Below are 23,376 nucleotides of genomic sequence, written 5' to 3'. Positions count from 1 at the left end.
CCTGCTTCTAACCTCAAAGATTCAGATTTACTTGCTATGGAAATATACTTAATTTTGTTTGTTCTTCTTTTTTGATATGTGTATAGCGTAGGTATGTTTGTGCATATATATGTACAAGGCCATGTAAAGGCTGGAAGGTGCTGTTGAGTTTCTTTCTGTACTGCCCCCCCCCCCCCGGGCCTGAGCTCACTCATTGGCTGTACTCACTGCACAGGGAGGCATAGGATCTGCCTTTCTTCACCCTACTTTAGTGCTTAGCTTACAGATGCACAGCACCACATTCCACTCTTCTGTGAGTACTGAGATTCAGACTCACGTCTTCTTGCATGAACCAAACACACTGTACCTACTAAGCAGCTCCCCAGCTCTGATGTTTATTTTTATAAATGCATTCATACTTAAGTATGACATGCAGCCAGCACAGAAAAACTGCTATGTTTAAGATCACATTTATCAACTTAGTAACAACTGTGATCTGATGGATTTATTTTTTTAAACTGCTGTTTATTTAAGGGAAAATATCCAGTCTTACTATCTGATGGGATGTGATTCAGCATCCTTTATTAAGCCTATATAATTAGACCCAAAGACACATTTCATGAAAGAATTTTTCATCAACCATGAAGTAACCATTTTAAAGACTTCTACAGGTCCAAATTTCTTACACATTTTTTTTTTTTATAATAAGAAGGGCTTCCAAACCAGAAAAACTATAAATTTGCTCCAACATAATTTTAGCTCTTGGTATATTATTTGTGCTACACTTTGGCTACAGTAAACAAAAATCTTATACAGTCTTTTTTTCCAAACATATAAGCTGAGGTGATCTGATGTTCAGAAAATTAAAACAACAACAAAACCTACCGATTACTACAACAAGGCTTACTCATTCCCTACCTACAGGGAAAATTCCTGTGCATCAACCACCCTGCACATTCAGGATACATGTAGGAAACACATAGAAGGGGGAGCATGAACGGGATTTCAGTAAGAGCAAGAACTAAAGGATTACCACAATATGGTGCAAATAGCGACTGTATAGAAAGTAGCAAGTTTTACTGACTTTCATTGATATTAACAGCTGTGTTTTACTCATGCCAACCCTGAGAAACATCTGTAAACAATAATATGTGAGAGCTAATACAGATCACAGATAAAATAACTATGAGAGGCAGTAAAGTGTGTTGTATATCCAAAGACTTTTAAATGAAGTAATTAAGGACCTACATTACAAAAAGTTATTAAAGTGACTGAACTTAGAACAAAACAAGAGTTAAGTCTTACAGTTAAGTATTACAGTAAGTTGTAAGTTAGATATATAAGACAAACTCAGTCATATTATGAATAATTCTCAAAACTCCAAAGATGAGGTTGTAACTCAAGAGGTTAATTTAGATGCTTGTGATTGGCAATTAAAGTTAAGATAGTAGATATGATCTCATACAGGGGAAAGTAGGGCACATGTAAAGGCTACATACTGCATTGAACATTTTTATGTTCTCTTCACATAGACCTTAACATTGTAGTTAGATATTAGGGTAACTAATGGACAAAAAAGAATATTAACAAGGAGCACCCTAGGGAAGATGCTTAATTCTCAGTCAGAAAGGCAAATAGAATAGAAAAGGGAACCAGCTAAAGAGAGGGAACAGGAATAGAGCCTACCATCTTTCAAATGAATTTGAAAGATTCCACCCAACAGGAGACCCAAGAAGATGCTGAGAAACACAGCCAAACTTTGGGCAGAGTGCAGGGAGTCTTACAATAGAGTAGGGGGATACAAGATAGGAGCTCCACAAGGAGACCAACAAAGCCAACAAATCTGGGCCCAGGAGGGTCTGCAGAGACTGATGCACCAACCAAGGACCATGCATGGAGAAGACATAGACCCCCTGCTCAGATTTAGCTGATGGGCAGCTTAGTCTTCATGTGGGTCTCCTAGTAAGGGGATCCAATATGATCTTTGTTGCCTGCTCTTTGATCTCTTCCCCCCGGCAGAGAGGCCTTGCCAGACCACAGAGGAAGAGGATCCAGACAGTCTTTATGAGACTTGATAAGCTAGGGTCAGCTGGTAAGGGAGGAGAGTGCCCCATTTCTGTGGTCTAGGGGAGGGTGATAGGGGAAAAGAGAGAGAAGGGGGGGACTGGAAGGAGATTATGGAGGGGGCTATAATCAGGATATAAAGTGAATAAAATTTGATATTAGAACTTTAAAGAATTAAAAAATGATTGAGCAAAACAAAACAAAGCAAAACCCAGAATATTACAAGGATAAGTCTTACATCTGCAAAGCATCTGAACCACTAGTACAAACCAGGTCTGCATCACAGTTCCTTTTATAATACATAAAACTTCTCTCCCACTCTTGCTCTCATTCTTGCTCACACTAAGAACTGTATACTGTGGGATAACCAGAACTTAAATTACCCCCAGCTTCTAAAGCAGAACTTGAAACAAAAGGATAAATACATAAAATTTTCAAAGAAGCAAAAAAGTCTGATTGTTTCAGGGGGTATAGAACAACCTTGTGATCTCAGAACACAGAAGCCAGAAAGATCACCCTTAAAACTGAGGGCAGCATCGTATAAGTTTCAATTAGCTGAAGGTTACATAGTAAGGCTCTATCTCAAGGAGTGGGGTGGGAGATTCTGACATTGAGTCCTAGGAAAGGGACATGAAAAATGAAAGGGTTTGAGTTTTAAATCCTGGTATTCTATTCATAAAACAAATTTCAAAAAGTAGCCCAGTATTTACTGGGAAAAAAATATATATATGCAAGCAGGTGGGCCATTTCCCACTTGAAGATGAGTTAGTTGTAATTGAGAAAATTAGGTACTTCCAAAAGCAAGAAATCTGAGACAACTGAAGTAAAGGACTGCTAAGAAACTTTTGGCACTACCTATTATTGTAAGAAATTGCTATACTAACAATCATCATTTATTAATCCTACTTAGTAATTATTAAAATAATCAACAATCTTGGTTCCAGATTGTTACTTATGTGTACAATTTTTTAATACTGTTTTCTATATTCTGAACCCAATGATTTAATAAACAATGGCCCCAGGTACACATATTTTCACTTCAGTCTCCAAGATATATAATGAAGAAACTGGACTAGATTACTTTCTAACATTTTATCTCAGGTTGCCTACTAGATATTAAAAATTATGATTTGTTCTTTCATAAGATAAATATATCAAGACTTCAATCTGGAAACCGAAAATGATTTCCCTATAGTGAAAATGGGTTTGACATTTTTTATAGTTTTACTATCTCAATTACTAATAAAATGCTTATCAAAAAGTATGCTGTTTTTATCCACTTTCCCCTTTCCTCTTTGCCTTTCTGACTCTTGTTTATGTCATTTCAAACTCATTCTCAAATCCTGAAACAGAGCTCCCCTCTTCAATCTGTTGGAGATAACCGTAAGATACACTTAAGAATTTAGTACTATAAAATGAGTTTGACAGCATAAAAATGAATGTGGTGGCTTAGACTAGACCTGCTTTGCCCTAAGAGTTCTGCAAGTTCAGGGTGGCAGCCCATATTTAGATGTGATTACAAAGCAGATGTGTTGCCTTTGTATACGTGTATAAACTTGGACTTGCAGACCACATTCAGGAACTCTGAAGTACATAATAGGATAGGGATGACTGGGCGTAAAACTGAATTTTTTCTCATGACAAAGGTATGCACATGAAGAGTGTATGGGAGAGAAGAGCTGCCCTCCATCAAGAAAACTTCTCCTTGCAACAGATGGAGACCATTATAGAAAACTACGATGAATCCAAATGCAAAATAGATAAAACTATAATACAATACCTATACCTAAGGCTCAGGGATGATTACTGAAGAAAAAGCAGAAATATTATAAGGATCAGGGAGTTTCCTAAGAAATTATATCTCCTGGTAATGTCAGAAGCTATACCCATAAAATTTCACCAGCAGGACTACCCAAAAACATGAGCTGAACAAGTACAGCAATCAGATATTCTAACCCTACATAAAAGAACCACAGGCAACTAAGGAATGCTAAGAGTAGAAACAGACTTTCCCTTGGGTAGAACATACCAATTGGTTATTTGATAACAAATAGTAAGCCTTGAAAACACACATATAAGTAACATTATACAGGCTTTACAGGTTATACTTCTGTATTTATATCAATTGCTACTGCATGTAACAAAATTATTGAAAAAAAGAAGACATTGATTTGAAAAAACACAAGGAAGGATATGAGCATCTAGAGAGGAAAGCAAAGGAGGGAAATGATGTAATTGTATTATCATCTCAAAAATAAGAGAAATTTCATTTTTTAGTTATATTTAAAAATACACTCAGGAGGAATTTTTTTTTTAAAACAGAGTTGCTAAAATGCTATTTTATGTTTTGAAATTCACTTATTATATGAGATTTTAGTGAGCAGCCAAGAGGTAAGCAAAAAGAAAACCTTCTCATTTCATATCTCCCCCCAAAATAGGACTATAATTTCCATTTGGAACAATAGGCAAAAACAAACAAGTGGAATTATTGATAAAACTATTTATGCAACTACTAAGCTTAACACTTACTATGTTAGTCCTGCATTATTTTCTCATTGTGATCACAGCTAAATTTTTAAAGGATCATAACTACTGATGCAAAAATTCTAATCTTCCAAAAATAAAGTGACAATTATTAAATAGAGAACTAGTTCCATAGTAACATTTATTTACTAGAAAACAAAATTTCTTGGTTGAGGACTTTGCTAAGAGAGGTAGCATTCGTAGTACAAGTATGGCAAACTGGATTCAGCTCCCTAGAGTCCATGCAAGGCTGGAAACTGTAGTGTGCACCTGTTAACCCCAATGACCCTGCAGTGAGACAGAAGGTGGAGACAGGAGAATCTTTGGGAGCTGTGGACAGCTAGCCTGTAAGGCACAAAGGTGAAATTTCAGGGTCATTTTAATTTGTATTTCCCTAATGGCTAATGAAGTTAAGCATTTCTTTCAGCATTTCTCTGCCTATCGACACTCCTCTATCGAGAATTCTCTGTTTAGCTCTGTTCCCCATTTTATAATTGGAATACTTGGATTGTTTTTCAGCTTCTTTAGTTCTTTATATATACTGGATATAAGCCCTCTATCAGATAAAGGGTTGGTGAAGATTCTTTCCCAATTTGTAGGCATTCATTTTGTTTTGATGAAGGTGTCCTTTGCTTTACAGAAGGTTTTTAGTTTCATGAGGTCCCATTTATTGATTGTTGCCCTTAGAGCCTGTGCTTTTGGTGTTCTGTTCAGGAAGTTGTCTCCTGTGCCAATGAGTTCTAGGCTGTTCCCCACTTTTTCTTCTAACCGATTTAGAGTATCTGGTTTTATGTTAAGGTCTTTGATCCACTTGGACTTTAGTTTTGTGCAGGGTGATAAGTATGGATCTATTTTCCTTTTTCTGCATGTAGACATCCAGTTGGACCAGCACCATTTGTTGAAGATGCTGTATTGTTTCAATTGAATGGTTTTCACTTCTTTGTAAAAAAGAAGTATTCATAGGTGTGTGGGTTTATTTCTGGGTCTTCTATTCCGTTCCACTGATCCTCCTTTCTGTTTCTATGCCAATACCATGCAGTTTTTATTACTGTTGCTCTGTAGTACAGCTTGAGATCAGGGATGGAGAAACCTCCAGATGATACTGTTGTCCAGGATCATTTTGGAGATTCTGGGTTTTTTGTTTCTCCATATGAAGCTGAGAATCTATTTTTCAAGGTCCGTAAAGAATTGAGTTGGTATTTTGATGGGAATTGCATTGAATCTGTAGATTGCTTTTGGCAGGATGGCCACTTTCACAATGTTAATCCTACCAATCCATGAACACGGGAGATCTTTCCATCTTCTGGTATCTTCTTCAATTTCTTTATTCAGAGACTTGAAGTTTTTCTCAAACAGGTCTTTCAATTGCTTGGTTAGCGTCACCCCAAGGTACTTTATGTTATTAGTGGCTATTGTGAAGGGTGTTGTTTCCCTGATTTCTTTCTTGGCCCTTTTGTCTTTGGTATGCAGGAGGGCTGAGTTGATCTTGTATCCTGCCACTTTGCTGAAGGTGTTTATCAGCTGAAGGAATTCTATGGTTGAATTTTTGGGGTTGCTCATGTCTACTATCATATTATCTGCAAATAGTGACACTTTGACCTCTTCCTTTCTGATTTGTATCCCCTTGATCTCCTTTAGTTGTCTTATTGCTCTGCCTAGGACTTCAAGTACCATGTTGAAGAGATATGGAGAGAGTGGGCAGCCTTGTCTTGTCCCTGATTTCAGTGGGATTGATTTAAGTTTCTCTCCATTGAGTTTGATGTTGGCTATAGGCTTGCTGTATATTGCGTTTACTATGTTCAGGTATGTGCCTTGTATCCCTGATCTTTCCAAGACTTTAAACATGAATGGGTGTTGGACTTTGTCAAATGCTTTTTCGGTATCTAAGGAGATGATCATGTGGTTTTTCTCCTTCAGTTTGTTTATGTGGTGGATTACATTGATGGATTTCCGTAAGTTGAACCACCCTTGCATGCCTGGGATGAAGCCTACTTGGTCATGGTAGATGGTATCTTTGATGTCTTCTTGGATTTGGTTTGCAAGGATCTTACTATTTTTACATCAATGTTCATAAGAGAGATAAGTCTTAAGTTCTCTTTTTTTGTTGGGTCTTTGTGTGGTTTAGGTATCAAGGTGACTGTGGCTTCTTAGAATGAGTTTGGTAATGTTCCATCTGTTTTTATTTTGTGGAATAGTTTGGATAGAATTGGAGTTAGCACTTCTTTGAAGGTCTGGTAGAATTCTGCACTGAATCCATCTGGCCCAGGGCTTTTTTTGGAAGGGAGATTGTTGATGACTGCTTGTATTTCATTGGGGGATATAAGACTATTCAATCTTTCTACCTGATCTTGACTTAATTTTGGTAGATTCAAACTATCAAGAAAATTGTCCATTTCTTTTATATTTTCAAATTTTGTGGCATATAGGCTTTTTTAGTACGATCTAATGATTGTTTGGATTTCCTTGGTGTCTGTAGTTATGTCCCTCTTTTCATTTCTGATTTTGCTGATTTGGATAGTTTTCTCTCTGTCTTTTAGTTAGTTTGGTTAAAGGTTTGTCTATCTTGTTAATTTTCTCAAAGAACCAGCTCTTGATTTCATTGATTCTTTGAATAGTTTTGTTTCTAATTGATTGATTTCAGCCCTGAGTTTGATTATTTCCAGCTGTCTGCTCCTCTTGGGTGTATTTGCTTCTTTTTTCTATAGAGCTTTCAGTTGGGCCATTAAATTGCTTGTATGAGATGTCACAAATTTCTTCTTAAAGGCACTTAGTCCTATGAATATTCCTCTGAGCACTGCTTTCAATGTGTCCCATAAATTTGGGTATGTTGTGCCTTCATTTTCATTGAATTCTAGAAAGTCTTTAATTTCTTTCTTTATTTCTTCCTTAACCCAGCTATCCTTGAGCAGCAAGTTGTTCAGTTTCCATGTGCCTGTAGGCTTTTTTCTAATTCCACTGTTGTTGAGGTCCAGCTTTAGTCCATGGTGGTCAGATAGAATACAGGGGATTATTTCAATCTTCTTGTATCTGTTGAGGCTTGCTTTGTGACTAACTATATGGTCTATTTTGGAGAAGGTTCCATGAGGTGCTGAAAAGAAGGTATACTCTTTTGAGTTTGGGTGGAAAGTTCTGTAGACATCTATTAGGTCCATTTGATTTAGGACCTCTGTACGTGCCTTTATTTCCTTATTAGGCTTCTGTCTAGATGATTTGTCCCTTGGTGAAAGTGGGGTGTTGAAATCTACCACTACCAAGGTGTTGGGATCGATGTGTAACTTAAGTTTTAGTAATGTTTCCTTTATGAATGTAGGCACTCTTGTATTTGGGGAATAGATGTTCAGAATTGTGATGTCCTCTTGATGGATTGTTCCTTTGATGAGAATGTAGTGTCCCTCCTCATCTTTTTTGATTAATTTTTGTTGAAAGTCTCTTTTATTAGATATTAGGATAGCTACCCCAGCTTGTTTTCTGGGTTCATTTGCTTGAAAGACATTTTTCCAGCCCTTTACTCTGAGGTAGTGTTTATCTTTGTTGCAGAGGTGCATTTGTTGGATGCAGCAGAATGTTGGATCCTGTTTCTGCACCCATTCTGTTAGTCTGTGTATTTTTATTGGAGAGTTGACTCCATTGATGTTGATAGATAATAGTGACCAATGAATGTTAGTTCCTTTTATATTGGAGTCGGTGGTCTTACTGTGTTTCATTGCTTGTTTTCTTTTAATTTTTGTTGGGATATTATCTGTATGCTATGTTTTCTTGGGTGAAGTTGTTTTCATTGGACTGGTGTTTTCCTTTTAGTATCTACACAGCTGGTTTGCTGTGTAGATATTGCATAAATTTAGTTTTGTCAAGGAATATTCTGTTTTCTCCATCTATGTTGAGTGAAAGCTTTGCAGGGTATACTAGTCTGGGTTGAAATTTGTGGTCTCTTAGAGTCTGCATGACACCTGCCCACGCCCTTCTGTCTTTCATAGTTTCTGATGAGAAGTCCGGTGTGATTCTCATAGGTCTACCTCCATATGTTACTTGGCCTTTTTCCCTTGCTACTTTTAATATCTTTTCTTTGTTCTGTAGATTTAGTGTTTTGACTATGATGTAACATGATTTGTTTCTTTGCTGGTCTAGTCTATTTGGTGTTCTGTAGGCTCTTGTATATTTATGGAAATTTCTTTAAGTTGGGAAAATTTTCTTCTATGATTTTCTTGAAAATATTTTCTGGACCTTCGAGCCTGGAGTCTTCTTTTTCACCAATTCCTATTATTCTTAGATTTCATCTTTTCATGGCGTCCTTGATTTCTTGGATATTTTGTATTTGGGACTTTTTTGATTTTACTTTTTCTTTGAGAGAAGTATCAGTTTCTGCGAGTGTATTTTCAGCTCCAGATATTCTCTCTTCCATCTCTTGTATTCTGTTGGTGATGCTTACTTTTGTGGTTCCTGATCTTTTCTCCAAGTTCTCCAGCTCAAGGGTTTTCTCAGTTTGTATTTTCTTTATTCATTCTAATTCTGTTTTCATGCCTTGCACCATTTCCTTCATCTGTTTAAATGTGGATTCCTGTCTCTCTACAATGGCATCTATTTTTTTGTTGTTGTTCATTTCCTCTCTATATGGCACTAATTGTATCTCTACTTGTGCCTCTAATTGTTTGGCTATGTTTGCCTGTGTTTAAGAATTTTGTCCATTTCCTCTTTCTTTACCTCCAGTTGACTTGCCAAATCTTTGATAGATTTGTTCATTTCCTCTTTAAGTGTCTTAATTTGCATGGCTATTGCTCTGAGAGAATTGTTTTTTTCCTCTTTATGAGCCTCAAATAATTGGGTAAGCATAGCTTTAAAATCATTTTCCTGTGCTTCCGATCAATTGGAGTATCCATCAATTTTGGGGGTTGCTGGTGAAGTCATGATGTCCTGATTTATGTTGGATGTGTTCTTTCGCCTACCCCTGCCCATTGGCTTATCTGAAACCTTCCTTGTTTGTTTTTGAATTCTGCATTTCAGACTAGTACTGTCTCTCTCAGGCGTCTGGAGAGTTCTTCGGGAAGCTGAGAGAGGTCCCGTGGCCTCAGCATGTGCGTTGGTGGACTAGCTCCTATCTGTGGGAGGAAAGTACATGGGTGCAAAAGGGGCAAATGCAGGCGAGCGTGTGTGTGTGTGTGTGTGTGTGTGTGTGTGTGTGTGTATGTTTGTGTGCGTGGAAGTTTGTCTCAAGGGACAGAGTGATAGATAATGTTGAACCCTTGAGTGTGTGGGAGGGGCTCTACACTGTATATGTAGCAGGAACTAATGATGGTTGCAGTGCAATTTCCGGCATTAACTGCCTTAACTCCTCAATTGGACCTGCAGAGCAGGGGCTACAATGTCCCAAGTGACCCTCTGTTTCCCACAGTGGGTAGGTGGGCAGGAGAGGTCCAATGCCTGGCTTCTGTTTTAGAAGGACCCTGGATCTGGAGCTCTGCAGATACTCAAGGGCGCACTCACTCTCAAGCAGGTCACTTCGGCAGGGATCGGGGTATCCAGGCTCTCTGCTGTATGATATGGCTCTGCTTGTTCTTATGTAGGAGGACTGATGTGCTCCGTCAGCTCAGTGCTGTTGTTGCTGCCAGGTTAGGAAGTCCCACTGCAGCTGGAGACTGGGATGCTAGTCCAGATGCCTTCTGGGAAGTCCTGGGGGCCCTCCACTGTGCTCTCCAAGCCTGGGAGGCCCAGCGCCTGGTGTGCCTAGCTTGTTCGGCGTTTCTGCCTGGCTTTGGTGGGTATATAGCATATTATCTGTCTCTGAGGGATTGGCTGAGCGACCCTGCAGAGCCAGTATGGCGGCTAGCAGACCTGGGACCCTGAGAGGGAGGTGTCGCGGGTCTGGGACTCCGAGACCGATACCACTAAGGGGCTAGGAGTTCTACCTCAGTAGCTGCAGACCCTAGGCAGTTAGGTCTGAGCCGAGAATCTTGGTGAGTCCACTGTGCTGAGGAGGAGTGAAGTCCGAGAAAGGGGAGTGCTGGGAGATCAAAGGATTGTTTCTCTCCTTCCACAAACAAGTCCCCAGGTGACCCAAGACCAAAGTTCTCACCTCATGTGATGTGACAAAAGTTCTCACCTCATGTGATGTTCCCTCTCATTCAGAAAGCCTCACTGTTGTTTTCCTGGCTTCAGAGGTCCTTCCACTCACCAACTCAGTTATTCAGCTCTTCCTCAGCTCAGAAACTGTGCATGCTAGTCGCCTGCCATCTTGGCTCCGCCCCCTAGCTATATTCTTAAGTAGAATCTTGTTATTTGGTGTAGTATGGTAAGCAAAAGTCAGGACTTTAATAAATAGCACTGTTTAAACAAAAGGAAGCCTAGACATAAATGTAAAGCTAATACCATCTTACATATTGAAGAATCACTGACATCAAGCAGCAACAGTTCTCAACCTGTGAGTTGCAACTCCTTCAGGGGTCACATATTAAATATCCTATACATCCAGGGATGAGAGGTGAGAGGGCTGGGAATAAGAAGAGAAACTGAGTGGGGAAATATCTCTTTGTTGAGCAGGAGGCCTGCGACAGGGTACACTCCTGGGGAGGACATGGGTGTGACTCTAGATGAGACTCCTAACAGGGAGGGATCTGAAGGTTGAAGTGACCACCTCCTAGCCAGGCAGGACTAGTAGAAGCAGGGGAACAACAATCCACCGACAAAACCTGGGAAACAAAAATTACCCCACCGACAAGAGGTGCAGGGATAAAGAGTAAACAGAGATTGAGTGAATGTCCCAACCAATAATTGGCCCAACCTGAGACCCAACCCACAGTAGAGAGCCAGCCTCCGACACTACGACACTATTAATGATGCTCTGTTATGCTTGCAGACAGAAGCCTAACTTGACTGTAGTCTGGGAGGCTGCAGCCAGCAGCAGATAGAGACAGACGCTGGGACTTGCAACCATCTATGGGGCAGAGCTCTGGGAGTCCTGTGGAAGTGTTGGGGGGAAGATGGAAGGATCTAGAGGGGACAAGAACCTCACAAGAAGACAAACAGAGACAACTAACCTAGTCCCATGGGGGCTTTCAGAGACTGAGACATCAACTAAGGAGCATGTATGATGTTCCTGGAGAGGGGAAGGGGGAAAGAAAGGCAGGGGTACCCTTGGATGCAAAATGAATAAACTGAATAAACTGAAATTAAAAATAAATAAACAAATATCCTATAAATCAAATGCTTACACTAGGAATCATTACAGTAGAAAAATCATAGTTATGAAGTAGCAATGAAATAATTTTGTGGTTGGGGGTCACCACAACACGAGGAACTGATTAAAGAGTCCCAGCATTAGGAAGGTTGATAATCACTATCAAACAGGCTTATAATATTGGGCATAGTTCTGGCTAGCCAGTAAATCAAGCAAACTAAGCATAACTCAATGGGCATATGAAGAGTACTTGACTGCAGAGAGAACAGTGATTCTTTACTTAGAGCTCACTAATACTCTAGCATTTTACCAAATACTTCCATATAGTCCCTCACTTAATTCACATAATGAGGCAAGAAAATTGATTGTTTTCCTTAATTTACAGATAAAAATGAATTATGAAAAGTGGCAAAACCAGCTGATTATCGAAAGCCATAGTATTAAAATATAACTGTTGACACTGATTTGTTTAAGTACACTACTACACAGCCCCATTGTTACGTAGTACTTATTTTCACAACTCTCAGGTTTTTTTCCCCAATTTTCTACCACAAGGAATAAACATTCATCAAACAAGTTAAGGCAAAGAATTAAGACACACACATACTCTTATCTCCCTGTGAGGCGTGAAATGCATTATGTAGACTAGACCATCCTTGAATTCACTGCGTCCTAAAATGCTGGAATCTTGATTAAAAATTTCAGTTTTATACTTAATACAACTCAATATATTCTTGTTTAAAACACAAATAAATAGGTCAAAGGTTGTGAATTTTTTAAATTTTCCATTCAATTTTCATGAAACAATAACAAATGACAAGCAATCGCCAGCTTGAGTTCATGAAAAATAAATTGTAGAATATAAACCATGTTACAGCAAAAGAAAATCCAACCAAAACTTCTGCAAGAACAGGCCAATACATCACACTATGCTCCCAAGAGTGGCACTGAAGTGAGAGAGGATAATCCTAGCTCATCTGTCCCTTCTAAATAGAACTGCTAACATTTCAGACTCAGACCTATGCAACCCAGAATCCACTAAGTTCACACCACAAATCTGTTCCTCAACTCAGTATACAGATATGGTCCCAGCCAGCATAATCAGTAAGTTAGACCTCAATTTCTTCCATTCAATAAGTTGCCATGTCAACTTATCAAATCTACCATCTGCAATTTTAATTTTCTACTTTGAACTCAGTCACCTGAACATACAATTTGCTCTTTAAGAGCTCAAAAAACTAAGATTAAAGAGTTTCTCTCTGTGTTTTGTATTAAAATTGATACGTGTCACACAAACAAGTTTTAATAGATCCTAAGTGAACAAGCATATATAAGACCTTAAAAAATTAAATCCTTTTAACTGTATTTTGCTGTACCTTCAAAAATATAATTTTAAAGATCTTTTTATATAACAAAGTCTCATATAGAATATCTCAGAGGATGAGTCAATTATAAGAGATTATTAAGGTAGCTTTCTACTAAATGGTATCTTTCAAATTCTTTTTTATTTTTATATAAGAAACTTCCTAGAAGAGCCCAGAATTCTGAAAGAGAACACCAAACAGCTAAAACTAATTAAAATTCTTCATGTACTGATCATTCCACTGAACATGGACCATTAGTGTAGAATATTACAGGCAGAATGGAATGGCATATGGACTTTCTCTGTCATCTAACATGGAATCTACACTACTAAATAGTAACTACTTGATTGCTGTCCTGTGGATTTGATAGCGTTTAAGCCCCTATCTCTGCCTCCTTAAGTCTTCGGTTATTCTGTGACTTGCTGTAATTCTCAGAACTGTTCCCCTTACTTTTAATCCTGGAGTCACACTGAATCTGTGAAACCATACACACAAACACACACACGGCAATTAATAATGGTCTTGAATTTATAAAGTCACTAATATTTATATAAACTGTTAGGATTTTGGCACTGTGGTCAGTCATCAAATTATATAGTAAGGACCTTGATCCTAAAAGTAGGCTTAAGCAGTGGTTGCTGTATCAATTTCATTCTAAATTCCCTTAGCTTACAAGTGATTCGTTGTAGGAGGAACAGGAAGTTATACTAATTGGCAAAGCCAAAATGTAATCCCTACACACCAAGCTGCTGACTCACTTTCTGCTCAGCAATACCAAAAATGGAATAACGAATTGCTTACAAAGTAAATACACATAATTCTTCAAACATCAAAACCTACTTGGAAACCTTTCTATATTGTACACAGCCCCACGCAATAAAACATATAATTTGATCTTGCCTTGATAGCTCTAGGCTAATAAGCTACTATGCTATGAGAAATTAAGCAATGCCATCTGACCAGCATGAAGGGGAAAGGCCTGAAGGAGACCTCGTGCTCAATATCCATCAAAGGGACAGACATAGGAACTTGTCAAATGGCTATCATCAGTTTGTAGCCTTGCTCCTTTATTCACTTGGGGACAATGCACCCAGCATATCATATTCTGGATTTCCTGTTGGTCTAGGCCTCTCCTCAAAGACTTGTTAGCCCAAGACCACAAAGAATTAAAAAGAAAATGAGCCTTTAATGCACACAGAAAACAGATAAAGACAGGCTTAATCCGCATATAACAGAAAACACAGTTTTGTTGCTGCTGAATTCAGAATACCTTTTTGGGAAGATGAGGTTATTTTTAGGTTGAAAACTATTGAAATTAGGCATTGTATGGGAGTTGATTTTATTAAAAAAAAATGCAATTTAAGCAAATGAGGGCTTGGTCTATGAGCATTTAGGTATTTGACCCAGGACAGTAAGAGGAAGGAAGACAGTTTGTACCTCATGCAACACATAAGAGTTATATAGATTATAAAGGAAATACTTGGAGCATTCTCTGTTAATTCTTTGAGATTTAATTGATGACTACAATGCATTTTCATCATTCTACCTCCAATGGTCTACTGCAATTTCTCCTGCATCGAAATATATCCTTCCAATTATATGTCACAAAAAATATTTTGAAAGTGTTTTATACATTGAAATGATTTGCCAATAGGATATGTTCTATATTTCTAATTCTATAAAAATCATAAAATGACACATAATTTTGAATTCATTTTGCAGATACAAAATAATTCCTAACAAATACAGACATTTAAATTCATTAAAAACAAAACTTTTCTACTTGAGCCTTGAGTAAAACTATGCTACTATGTGATACAGCATATTCAGCGCTTTTACTAATATACTGAACATTAAACTTTTCTCAAAGTATCTGAAAAATATGATCACCCAGGAGAAACACTCTAAGGTGTTACCTGGCAACACCCCAAACAGCAGGACTCTTGAAGACAAAAAAGTTTTTGGTGGGGAAGCTTGAGGCTGCTTTCTGTCTGATCCATCCACAAAATTATCAACTTATAAATCTGCTGCTTTTTCCCCACATACCTGCTGTGCAATGTAAAACAGTGTTTTCTTTAATAAAAATTCTTCAAAACTTCCTTTGGCTCCTCTTCTTTGTGGTTTGAGAATTTTCTCTTAAAGTTTTTAAACTCTTTTAAAAAATTCTTCATTTTGTTTATTTTTTCTTAAGAGTATATAAAAATTGTTTCATTTTTCATCTATAAAACCTTATTTATTATTTAACTCAATTTATTCACCTTGTATCCAGGATGTAGCCCCCTCCCTCTTCTCCTCCCAGTCCCACCCACCATCATTCTTCTCCCCCTATGCCCCTTCCATTGTCCACTGATAGAAAACAACCTCCTCCCCTTCTTTCTGACCCTAGCCTATCAGGTCTCATCAGGACTGGCTGCATCATCTGCCTCTGTGGCCTGGAAAGGCTGCACCCCCTAGGGGAAGATGATCAAAGATCCAGCCACTGAGTTCATATCAGAGACAGCCCCTGTACTCCTTACTAGGGAACCCACTTGGAAACTGAGCAGCCTATTGGCTTCCTCTGAGCAGGGAGTCTAGATCCTCTCCATGCATGGTCCTTGGTTGGAGTATCAAAACTCTGCAGGCTCCCCTCGACCCACGTATTTTGGCTCTATTGCTCTCCTTCTGGAATTCCTGTCCTCTCAAGTCCTTCTACCTTCCTCTTCTTCCATGAGGTTTCTGGCACTCTGCCCAAAGTTTGGCTATGAATCTCAGTATCTCCTTTGATATCCTGGTGGGTAGAGTCTTTCAGAGGCCCCCTGTGGAAGGCTCCTGTCCTTTTCCCTGTCTTCTCCTACTTCTGATGTCTATCCTGTCTTCCCTTCTGTGTAAGGTTTCAGCCTGTTCCCTAAGGTCCTCCTTGTTTAGCTTCTTTAGGACTATAGATTTTAGTATGTTCATCCTTTATTATGTGACTAATATGCACTCATAAGTGAATATATACCATATGTGTCTTTCTGCTTCTGGGTTACCTCAATCAGGATGATCTTTTCTATTTCTATCCATTTGCCTGCAAATTTCATGATTTACTTGTTTTTAATTACTGACATCTTCTGGAGGTATCTCTATCCCAGATCTCAAGACAACAGTAATAGAGCAACAGTAATAAACAGTAATAAAAACTACATAGTACTGGCAGAGAAACAGACTGGTGGACCAATGGAATCTAATCGATTACCCAGAAAGAAACTCACACACCTACAGACACTTGATTTTTGACAAAAAAGCCAAAACCATTCAATGGAAAAAAGATAGCATCTTCAAGAAACGGTGCTAGTCAAACTGGATGTGTACATGTAGAAAAACACAAATAGAGCCATACTTATCACCCTGCACAAAGTAAAGTCCAAGTGGCTCAAAGACATAAAACCAGACACACTAAATTTGTTAGAAGAAAAGGTGGGGAAGAGCCTTAAACTCACTGGCACAGGAGACAACATCCTGAACAGAACACCAATATCACAGGCTCTAAGATCAACAATCAATAAATGGGATTTCAAGAAACTGAAAAGCTTCTGTAAAGCAAAGGACACTGTCATCAGAACAAAATCACAGCCTACAAACTGGTAAAAGATCTTCATCAACCCTACATCTGACGGAGGGCTAATATCTAGAATATATAAAGAACTCAAAAAGTTAAACATTAACAAAACAAGTAATCAAATTAAAAAATGGGGTTCAGAGCTAAACAGAGAAATCTCGGCAGAGGAATATCAAATGGCAGAGAAACACTTCTAAAAATTCTCAGTGTCCTTAGTCATCAGGGAAATGCAAATTAAAACGACCCTGAGATTCCATCTCACACACATCAGAATGGCTAAGCTCAATAACTCAAAGGATGACACAGGATGGAGAGGTTGTGGAGAAACGGGAACCCTCCCCATTGCTGGTGGGAATGTATCCTTGTACAACCACTTTGGAAATCAATCTGGCACTTTCTTAGAAAATTAGGAATAGTGCTTCATCAAGATCCAGCTTTACCACTCCTGGTCATATACCCAAAAGATGCTCAACCACACAACAAGGACATTTGCTCAGCTATGCTCATAGCAGCTTTATTCATAATTGCCAGAATCCTGAAGCAACCTAAATGTCCCTCAACTGAAGAATGGATACAGCAATTGTGGAACATTTATACAATGGAAGAACACTACTCAGCAATTATCATTATTTTTTCTTATCATTATTCCACAAACAATACTACACAACATCTATTTACCGTGTTGACATTCTATTAGAGCCTCCAAGTAATCTAAAAATAATCTAAAATATACAGGAAAATGTACATTTTAAATGTATATAGCATATTATTTTGTAAGAAACTTAAGCATGTGCAAATTTTCATTTCACTGGAATGTCATGGGACTAAGCTTCTATGATAAACAGACATGATCCTCTGTATGTGTGTACATATGTGTACACACCAGAAAATGCACATGCACATTTGAAATTTGATTGTGATCTACATTTCATTTGACTGTATAAATTTTCAGTTAGCAAATATACTATCAACACTAATTTTTAAATGACCCATTTTGGCAGTAAAAACTATAAACAGAATAGAAATCAGACACAAACACCTAAGACACTAGCAATACAGTCAGGGGTGGCTATAAGCCAGTCTCTATATTTCTCTAAACTCCTGCTTACTAAAGTCCATATAGTAATAGCTGGGCACGGAGGTCTAGCCTTTACTTTATGGTTCACTAACTTGATATGATATGGGTCATGTTTTACAGATTTTACAGAGACAATCTAATAAATTAGCATTAAGAGAATAGATAAAGTCTCTACCAGGAGGCATGGACCCACAGCCACCTAGTCTCTGGTAGGCTATGTTTTTCTTCCTTCCCCTCTTTCATCCTCTCTGCAGACTACTCTTAGACCTGCTGAGGCACCAACCTAAACACCTCCTCTATACACCTGGGGCTGGGCCTCTTGGTGCAGGCATCTTATTCCCTCTACCTACCATTCACACATTTCAGTTTCCCCAATAGTCCATCTCTATTCCTTTGCAACTCCCTACTGGTCCAGAGCTTCTGATTTCCAGGAACCTACTGAGGCAACACTTGGTTGCATGTTAGGTTGGCCAGCTGTATCTTCCTTCCCTTCCTCCATTCCTGTCTTTGCAGACTACTCTTATCTCCTCCCAGGAAACTTCCAAATCTTTGGGACTAGCTTCTTGGTTCTGACCTAGGGTCCCCTAGTACATCACAGCTGCCCCTTCCAGCCTGTCCTTTAGTCCTTCACATGTGACTGGGATCAAGAATGGCTCTCTGGCCAACATCATACAGCCACCATACTTGGCTGGGGCCCAAGGATTTCTTTGATCTCATCCCCATTTCCCTAGTGACACCGGACACACCTGCAGAAACAATCTCTACCTGAAATCCAGAGCCAGTGTAATTAGCTATGGTCCAGGCTGGGACAACAACAATCAAAGAATGGAACAACCACCCACCAAACGAGATACCACATATTAACACCAAGCATTTCTCAAATGTCCAAACACCAGATGCCTAGACTACAGAACAAAAACACAAACATGAAAGACCAAGAAATTATTCCTCCTTCAACAACCAGCAATCTTACTGCAATAGACTTGCAGAAAATCAATTTAGCTGAAGTACAAGACAATGACCACAAAACAGCAATTATGAATACATCCAAGGACCTTGGAGGATATAAATAAAAGCTTTAAAGAAGACCATAAAAATAGAAACACTTAAAGAAATTAATGAAGACAATTCAAGACATGAAAGAACAATTTGACAAAGAAATAGAATCAGACACACACACACACAAAGCCACAAACAGAAATCAAACTCTAAGTGAAAAATTGAGGCTGTAAGTTTCAAGATAAGCCTCACAAACAGACTAAAAGACAGATGTGAGGATTTCAGGTCTTGAAATGGGTAGCTTACTCAAAGAAAATGTTAAATATAAAAATTTTCAGGGAGAAAATCCAAGAAACCTGGATGACCATGAAAAGAACAAACCTATGAATAAAAGGGATAAAAGAAACTCAGAAAATATTTTTAATTAATTTTTTTATTAATTACAGTTTATTCACTTTGTATCCCAGCTGTAGCCCCTTCAGTATCTCCTCTGAATCCCACCCTCCCTCCTTCCTCTCCTCCTATGCCCCTCCCCAAGTCCACTGATAGGGGAGGTACTCTTCCCATTCCCTCTGACCCTAGCCTATCAGGTCTCATCAGTACTAGCTGCCAACTGTCTTCCTCTGTGGCCTGGCAACTGCTCCCCACTCAGGGGGAGGTGATCAAAGAGCCAACCACTGAGTCTCAGAAAATATTTTTAACAAAATCATGTACAAAAATTTTCCAGAACCTGAAGAATGAGAGGCTTATCAAGGTACAAGAGACATACAAAACACAAAATAGATAGGACCAGAAAAGAAACTCCTCAGATAAAATTTTTCAAAGAAAAATTCACCACGATGATATTATAATTCTAAATATTTATGCACGAAACACAAGAGCACAGACTAAAACTATATATTGACCCTAACAAAGAGACAGTGGAGACCTCAGTACTCCATTCAGGCCAAAGGACAGGATATCCAGACAAAAACTAAACAAAGAAATTCTGGAGTTAAATAAAGCCATAAGTCAAATAACTAAAACACATCGCCATTCACCAAATTCCTAAACAATATACTTTCTTTTTAGTACTGCACAGAGCTTTCTCTAAAACTGACCACATAGCAGGAAAAAGCAAACATGAACAGATAAAGGAAAACTAAAATATCATACTGTATCCTTTCTAACCATCAAGGACTAACAATGGATAACAATAATTAAAAGAAAAAGCAGAGCATAAAAAACCGTGGAAAATGAATAACTCACTGCTGAATGATAAAAATCAAGAAGAAAATTAAAAGCATTAGAATTGGATGAAAATGGAATCACAACATACCTAAACCTAAGGGACACAATGAAAACAGTTCTAAGATGGAAGTTCATAGCACTAAGGGCCTCTATCAAGAAACCAGAGAAATCTCATATTAATAACTTACTAGTACACTCGAATGCTCTCTAAAATTAAATAATACCTTAAAAGAGTAGATAGGAAGAAATATTCAAACCCAATGATTACATCAATTAGACAGAAACAACTACAAAAATAAGCAAATAGAAATAGAATAGAAAAAAGATTCAATGAAATGAAAGGTTGTACTTCTGAGAAATGAGTAAGAATGACAAACCTTTAGACAAAATAATCAAAAGACAAAAAATACAAGTCAATAACATTAGAGATAAAAGGGGAACATTATACCAGCCATAGGAGAAATTCAGAGAATCATAAGGACATACGTTAAAATCTGTATTTCCAAACTGGAAAACCTAAAAGAAATGAACAAATTTCTTGACATATATGATCTACCCAAGTTAAATCTAGATTAAATGAACAATTTAAACAGACTCATAACTCCTAGAGAAATAGAAATATTCATTAAAAATATTCTAAGAAACCATTGAAAACAAAGAAATAAACAAAAGCCTAGGGCCAGATGAATCCAGTACATAATTGTAACTTATATGAAAAGAAAAACTAAAATGAATACTTGATAAATTATTATGCAAAATAGAAACAATTTCTGTCCACTAAGCCAGCTCTATAGAAAGCACTAGAAGGAAAACTTCAGTTTGAAGAGAAGGGTATAACTATTCCCAAGAGGAAGTAAGAAATTATAAAAAAGAAAAGAAAAAAGAAAAAAAAAATACTTTGAGGTTTCATTTTACCCTAGCCAGAATGTCCACGATTAGTTAGATAAATGTCACCATGTTAGCAAGAATACAGGGAAGGGACTATTAATTAATTTTTAATGGAAATGTGAATTGGTATAGTCAATATGGAAATAAGTGTAAAGGGTCCTTAAAAAGCTATACTACTATGGACATAACCAATAAACTACAGCTTATTTCAGAGGTATTGCTCATCCATGTTTATTTCTGCTGTATTCAAAATAGCCAGAAACTGAGACCAGACTAAATTTCCAACAACAGATGAATGAATAATGAAAATGTTGTACATTTACACAATGCAATATTATTTAGAAGTTAAGAAAAATGAAACTATGAAATTTGAAAGTAAATCAGAGGAGCTAGAAAGGAAAAATATAATACAGTATTATAAAGAGATAAAAGGGAAACTGAAATAGGATTAATGGGAAGGGTAGAAGGACAGGGTAAAGGAGGAAACACAAGTGAGAGACAACTTAAGCATATGTAAGTCGGCCACTGTGCAAACTTCCTAAAATATTCACATATATGTAAAAAATTAAATGGACTCACAATATAGAAGAAAGACAATGCCCCAGTAAGACATCTTATGCCACCAAACAAAACCTCCAATGGTGAGAATGGACCACCCATTCACCACACTACCTTCACATGCATGCCCAGGTACAAAACAAACAAACAAGAATCAAGCCAACAAGCAAAAACAACAACAACAACAACAACAACAAAAACCTGCAAGCTTTTGGAAACCTTCTACAACCTGATGGTAAGGTGGTCCTATTGCGGAAGAGACAGTTTACTTGTACCATAAAACATTAAAAACAAAAACAAACAAAAACAAAAACAATAAAAACCAAGCAGGTGCTCAACTAGAAGTTTCACCACACTAACTGGCATTCATCATGCGAAAAGGTATTTTTCATGGTAAAAGAGAAGAAAAGTAATCATCAATATAACCTACCTACAAACCCTGTAACCCCTAGCTGTAACCAACAAATTTTTGTTTGATTTAAGGGGCCAAGAATCAGAAGCTAGATAGGTCAAGGACCCTAGAGTAAAACCTACTATGCTACTGAAGGAACATAGTAATAAAATGACCCCCACAGATCAGCCCCCATCACAGAATCTACTTCTTACAGTAGATGGTAATTATCACAGAGACCCACAACTAGACAATGTACAGAGTGACAGGCTTCGAAGCACTCAGACCTAAATGGAATGTCTATATCAAACCCTCCCCTCACAAATCAGGAATCTATGGAAAAAGAGAAAGAAATTGTAAGAAGCAGAGGGGGTAAATGACTTCAAAGAAACAGCATCTTCCAGGCACACCATAATTGATACACATATGGAATCGGGGTATTGTGACAGCACACAAGTTCAAACCAGGATAAAATCCCAGCAAGTAAAAGGAGAGTGGACACAAAGTCCTAACCCTTATATCAAATAGCTATTTTTAACTGATAACATGCTAGAAATGGGAAAATGCATTTTCTCCAATGACACTGACTATATGAACCATACTCCGTGGGCTCCACGTGTATTGCATGTGTTTTGTTTTATTTGGGTATTTAATTATTGATTTATTTATTCATTCTTGTTGGATTTTGTTTTCTTTTCACTTTAATTTTTATTGAGAAAAGACAGAGAGAAACCATAAAATTTCAGATCTGTGAGGAATAGGAGGAAGGATCAAAATATAGTATATAGAAGCATTTTTAAAAATAACATTTAAAAAATAGATAGAGATTATTACCCTACATCAAAATCTGGGTCAACTGAGAAGTGCACAAGATCTATTATGGATATTAATTCATTTCAGAAATAGAGCAGAAAAACTGATCTCCTTTTTAAAAGTTTTTCTTTTATTTTTGAGATTATAAAATAATCACATCTTTCCTCTCTTCCTTTTCCTTCCTTCAAACCATCCTATATAATACTTTTCACTCTCTTTCAAATTCATGGCCTCTTTATTATTATTATTATTATTATTATTATTATTATTATTATTATACATACACACACATACACACACATACATATATATATATATATATACATATAAATATGAGCTGAACAAGGACAACAACAGACATGCCAAAGTGAATGGGAGAAAGTGCATGAAGCCTCAACACTACAAGCACTACAACAACTAAGGAATGCTGACTGACAGTGGGAGAATTAGTCTTCCCCAGAAAAGAACACAAGTGGCTATCCATTCATAAATGCTCAGCCCCAAAAACATATATAACGAGTACTATTATAGAGACTGAGCAATTCTTACATGTCTTATAAAATTACAACAGCAGAATCCTGAGCTGCTCTTACGTCCCATTGAAGAAAACTTTCTATTCACTACTAAGAAGAAACACTCTTAGTAGTAGTAATAAATACAGTTTTTTTTCTAAGTTTCATAGAAAGTGAAAAGGAACTCCAGAATGTTCCCTTAGCATGGCATCATTCACTAATTCAAAGTGAG

General features: G+C 37.6%; 1 protein-coding gene across 2 annotated transcripts in view; it reads right to left on the bottom strand.

Moving 5' to 3' along the window:
* Gtdc1 (glycosyltransferase like domain containing 1) overlaps positions 1-23,376 on the bottom strand; it is a 401,908-nt gene that overhangs the window by 183,131 nt on the left and 195,401 nt on the right. The gene's annotated exons all lie outside the window — the stretch shown is intronic.

This window comes from Psammomys obesus, unplaced genomic scaffold (genome assembly GCF_907164565.1).
Source record: "Psammomys obesus unplaced genomic scaffold, mPsaObe1.curated_primary_1811, whole genome shotgun sequence".
NCBI classification, from domain to species: domain Eukaryota; kingdom Metazoa; phylum Chordata; class Mammalia; order Rodentia; family Muridae; genus Psammomys; species Psammomys obesus.
Note: the sequence above shows the minus strand (reverse complement) of the source record. Positions and strands in the feature narration are given on the sequence as shown.